Here is a 6193-nt window from a genome sequence, read left to right on the forward strand (position 1 = left end):
CGACGAGGACGCTGTACAGCCGTTGCGCCGCCGTAAGTATCACATATCCCATCAAACAAATAACACTGTCGAACAGTTAATTTGTGTCCTGATTCCCAATAGACGATTCTTATAGCGTTTTGTATACTGATCACGAATCTGCAAACCGTTTGGCTCCAGTAGGTACAGTTTTTGAGAAATTTGATTTTGAATAAAAAAAAATATTTTTCAGATTGAAACAAATTTTCTGACGTAATTGTAACAGATATTGAAAATCTATTTACACTGAAAGATTTTGTAGACTTTCGTGAGTACAACGATACCTATCTTTAATACATTCTAAACGTTTATGTATCTTTAAACGATCATTAACGCGGAGGGACCCCGATTTGCCAGCAATTTTTAGGATATTTTTCAATTTAAATGATAAAATAGAAGCACACCGTAAAATCGAATTATATCACGCGATAGACCAGATTGCTATTCTGGAAAGCCACCCGGAGAAAGTTGCAATCTTGATTTTTGTATCAAGCCAGGAAGCGAAATAGCTTCGCGGGAGACGAAGTATCGACAGTGGTGCTCCGCGTCAGGACGGTTGCTTAAAGCGGCAATATACGGAAGACGCCGAGCACCCGTCCTGACGCGGAGCACCACTGTCGATACTTCGTCTCCTGTGAACCTATTTCGCTTCCTGGCTTGATAGAAAAATCAAGGTTGCAACTTTCTCCGGGTGGTTTTCCAGGATAACAATCTCCTCGATCGCGTGGTAACTAATTCGATTTTACGCTGGACCTTTATTTTGTCAGAAAATATACTAAATATTGGTGCCAAATCGGGGACCCTCCGCGTTCAATGATCGTTTAAAGATACATAAACGTTTAGAATGTATTAAAAATATGTATCGTTGTACTCACGAAAGTCTACAAAATCTTTAGGTGTAAATACATTTTCAATATCTTTTACAATTACGTCAGAAAATTTGTTTTAATCTGAAAAATATTTTTTTTTTAAATTTAATTTCTGAAAAACTGTACGTACAGGAGAAAAACGGTTTGCACATTCGTAATCAGCGTACAAAACACTATAACAATCACCTACTGGGAATCGGAACACAAAAAAAGATTTAAATTTGTTAGACAGTGTAATTAACCCCTTTGCGTCAGAAATTAAAAATTAATTCTAAAGTACATGACCTATGTAACTGTTCAAACTTTACATTACAGAAAGAGGAACGGCTGCAGGTACCAGAAGAAAACCTTACCGCGGGAAATTCCCGAGGGGAGGAGAGAGAGGCGGCAGAGGCGGCAGTGGGGGGCCGCATAATAAATATTATTTTTCATTTAAATAAACAATTCTTTTAAAAACAATCATTGTTAGTATGTATTATAATTTTATTTAGTTATGTAAGTTACCTTTCCATATATACAGTGGACCGCAAAAGTATTCGTCCAACTTTTAAAACACAATACCTCCCTTAAAACTGGACCAAATAACATAAGGATTCTCGAGAAGCTACAAAAATTAATTTACTAAGATATATGCCTTTGTCGTTTTAAAAAATTAAAATTTGCTGAAATCGGGAAAGAAATAATAAAAGACAATTTATTATTTTTTTATTTCAACCTGTAACGAAAATTTAAAATATGACATTTGTAAATTTAAATGTTATGTGTATCCTGAAAAATTCATCGAGATCGGTCAACGCATTTAAAAGTTATAAGTAATTGAAATCTCTGAAAATCGCGACTTTTCAGCTAAGATCGTGATTAAGTCCGTTCTTACATGAAAAGTCGCGATTTTCGGAGATTTCAATTACTTATAACTTTTAAATGCGTTGACCGATCTTCATCAATTGTTCAGGATACACATAACATATTTATATTTACAAATGTTGTATTTCAAATTTTCGTTACAGGCTGAAATAAAAAAATAATAAATTGTCTTTTATTATTTCTTTCCCGATTTCAGCAAATTTTAATTTTTTAAAACGACAAAGGCATATATCTTAGTAAATTAATTTTTGTAGCTTCTCGAGAATCCTTAAGTTATTTGGTCCAATTTTAAGGGAGGTATTGTGTTTTAAAAGGTGGACGAATACTTTGGCAGTGCACTGTACATAAATAATCCACATTTTATTTCAACCCTGTGTTACGCCCCGGCGGAAATTTTGAAATTTATCCGCCTTGCGTCCCTTATCAAGCCCTTTGGGGTTCCGAGAATTTCTCATGTAAGGGTCGTGAGGTGGGTGTTTCACTTTTCCGCCAATCTTTTTATTCCTCCTCTACCTTGTACATCCTTGACAAGCCTTTCGAGGTTCCGAGGATTTCTCATGCAGGGGTGTGCCAGGAAGAGTTTGAGTTTAATTCCTTTCTATTTTTGACTTCTTCTATTGCTTTCTCTTCTTTATTCTATTCTACCCTGGAATCGTGTATCTTGTCAAGCCCTTGGGTTCCGAGAATTTCTCATGCGAGGTACACGAGGAAAGGTTATTTCTGTTTCCTTCTTTACAATAGTTTACGTGACCCTCCTTGAAACTATCGTCGCCAACCATAGATATATAAGACAGTTTACGATCGGGTAACGCACAAAAACTCGCGTTAGCTCGTAAGAGAGAGAGAGAGCCGTTAGCACAACACCAGCGCTACGCAGTTATCCAGTGCTTCGCATTCCGGGAATTTCCCTTGGTAACTGCGTAGAAACGGGAAAACCGTAATAACTTCTTTGTCGAGGAAACTCTTTCCCTCTCATTTGCACAAAGCGTCAGCCGGTCCAATCAGGATCATTATTACCTGACCGAATGATAGTGTGAAAGGAATGGATGGATGAATATGAATTTGAACGATGAAACTACAGTAAATGAGAACCTTTACAAAGCCTAACGTCGCGAACGTTCGACCGCTGTTCGAAAATCAAGGGTCGTTCGAAGCAATAAACATCATTGTGTTCGAAATTCTAAGAACTACCTAGCGACAACGACGAATTTTGAACAAAGGAATGTTCTGGTAGAAATGTTTAAGTTCATCGCTAACGAAATGCCGGTTCCACCGAAGTAATTATGCGAAAGATTGTAAATGAATGCATAATCGGCATTGCGACTATCTCGAATGCATCGTCCGCTTTTACACTGATAAAATCTTTATTAATCAGGAAAGACAGATAATTCTGATCCTGTTAAGGGAAAGTGAACGGATTACGGTTACAATTGTTAGATTATATTTATACCGATTTCAAGACCATTCATGTTCAGTCAAATTAATAGTATCATTTAACAGTTCAATGTTTGCATGATCAAATCAAATCAATAGCTGTAAATTGGCAATAGTACATTTAAAGGAAATACTGCGTAGTTTCTAGAAAACCGTTGAAACTATCATGGCGACGTATTAGAAAGAAAAAGGAACACCAAAGAAAGGGGATGAAGAATCTTCGTCTAGCTCGCGCGTCTTAGCCAATCACCGGGCACGCGACACTTCCGAGCACGTGCCACGATTCGTCAATCCGTCCCCTCCAAGGACGATGATCGCGCGACGGGCCCTTCGCCCGTCGATCTCGCGCAAATTTCGACACTCTTGATCGATCAATCGTCGAGGTACGTGATCTTGAGCCCGTGTGTCCGAGAGACAGAGTTATTCGGAACTTCGCGATATTTTCTCTGCGGTAAAGTCCTCCGCGTAGCGAGGCAGAGTGCCGTGCGAGTTAAAATAATCAGAATTCTGAATAAGGACTCATAGACGCGCACGTTAAATTTTCCTTCTACCTAAATTTCTATCTTTCTTTCTCGTTTTAAATCGTTTGCTCGCGTAATCAATCGTATTAGCTTCATTCCGCGTAATTAAATATTTATTTGCTCTTTTCCTGTTCGTAATCGCTTGTCTCTCGTCGACGTACTCGTCCGTTTAATTCATTTTCCGACGCGACAAGTGCAGTGATCGATATTTTACCGTTCTTTGGTGTTCCAGATTAACCAGCGAATACTATATAGAAATCTACAAGCGAATTTGTTATCTTGTATTGTATTAAACAGCGTTTCGGTAAGTCGATTCTGTAACATTTTTGAACACGACGACAATTTACTGGCAAAACGGGCGATCTGTCCAGCCCTTCTTGGGTTCCGAGAATTCCTCCGGTCAGATCGTTCCAACGTTTGAGGTATCGATAAAAACGTTCAATTATTATCGTGCTGCGATTTCGTTTTCTATAATTTCTGTCATTTCTTTTATTAAATCAAAGGGACATCCTAGTCCTGCCCTTTCGAGGGTGCCGAGAGTATCTCAGGCTGGGGTGTACCCTTACGGCGAAATACGCCGAATTTCGAGTTAATTCGAGCGAAAACGAAATAGTAACAATCATTTTTCCCGCGACCGTCGAAAATCGTAAACCTCCAAGTGTGATCTCAGCGCGCGCATATCATTATATTTTTATATTTTTATATATTATATTTTTGTTACTTTTACGAATCATCTTTACCCTTGTTAACAAATACGTATAAAACTGGTATCCTCAATAACAAGTTCCAAAATTAGAACATCTTCAATTTTTGGCTTTCTTTGTTCTGTTAATTTCTTGATTATTATTCATAATTAAACCAGTTTCACTAGTTAAACAGTTTCAAATTTATTTCAAACACACCAAACACATTTCTTTCAGTTATACACGCCTACCATTTCATACAGATTCAAGGAGGGACCCGTACGGGACCTAAAGCGCTGAACGAACCCAAACGAAAGATTAAAAAGTTCACACTCTAAGTTCTAACATCTTAATAATTATCTTTCGTCTTTTAATTTGTCGAGAGCGCTAACCCGCTCGAGACTGGTGGCAGCGATACCAACCATCGCGCTCAGAATAGGGTAAAAGTATAGAAAATTGCCTTTCAATTTTCTAGTTGAAACAGCAGTCTTTCTTTCCTAGTCTTATTATTATTTATCCTTTTTTTTTTACGTTGCGCCGTCGCACGCGCAACGTAACAAAATTTTGGTGGCAGCGGTGGGATACCAGCGCTTGCCCCGTGAATCTGTATAATTTGAAGTGTTTGAAAATTTCTAAATTCCTGTACTAATTATTGAATTCACTGTCTTAATCTCTGAGATCACAGTTGAGGCAAATTCGGGACATTATAGATACCCCCTTTGCCAAACTTGCCGCATTGCGAAAAATTGAATTATTCATTGTGTAATTTGTGCGAATTATATATTTAATCGTAATTTCTGTGTGTTTTACGGTAATTGTTCAGGAAAAATTCATTTGAAATCAATTTCTGCTTCTAGTAACTTATTTATTTATTGTCAGTCTTTGATTTATTTATCTATTATTTATTTATTGTATTTATTTATTTAGTTAATATTAAATTTGTGCTTTGTCAAATTTCCATCTATTGAATTATTCCGATATTTTCTTAAAGTACTGAACAATTATCGTCCATTTCTGATTTTCTATTATTATTATTTTTGATTCGAAATTTTTGATTTTTGATTTGATTTGAATACTGTGTGTTACAATTTCTGTGTTTTGTCTATATTTTGTCTGTTATATATTTTGTGTATTACAAATCAAATCCGAATATTTTTCCGCGTACTAACAAATTCCGTTTGAAAATGTCTGATCCGATTGACGCCGGTGAAGGTCCGAGCGGGTTGAGACCGCGTACGCCTGAAAATACCGGTGAACCACACGATACTTGGCGCGATACACGAAATGTCGGTTTCGCCTCGCATACGTTCAGGAACGATGATCGCGAATATAGCGACCTTTCCACAACGGTCATGGAAAGTTTTGCCGTGCAACAAGCCGCCCACCATGTTCCGACTTTTGATGGACGGAATATCCGTCTTCGGGACTTTATAAGCGAAATACAGTATCATTACGATAGCTTACCAGCAACGGGAAGAAGGACTTTCCTTCGACTCGTAATTTCGCGTTTAAGGGGGGAGGCACGAGACAGCGTTAGCGGTATGCTTTTCATCACTATCGGAGAATTAATTCAACATTTGAAATATCGATTTACTCCGGAGAGATCGTATAACGACTATAATCGACAATTATTGAATATGCGTATGCGGCGTGACGAATCCGTATTTGCATTTCACGACCGTATTCGTGCATTGCTATCTGGGATGGAAGATATACTCAAAAGGGATTACGGAGCCCGCGCGTCAGATTTTATGGAACCTGTAAAATCGTCTGCGATAGACGCGTTCGTTTTCGGTTTGCCTGA

This window comes from Osmia bicornis, chromosome 16 (assembly GCF_907164935.1).
Source record: "Osmia bicornis bicornis chromosome 16, iOsmBic2.1, whole genome shotgun sequence".
In the NCBI taxonomy this organism is placed as follows: Eukaryota; Metazoa; Arthropoda; class Insecta; order Hymenoptera; family Megachilidae; genus Osmia; species Osmia bicornis.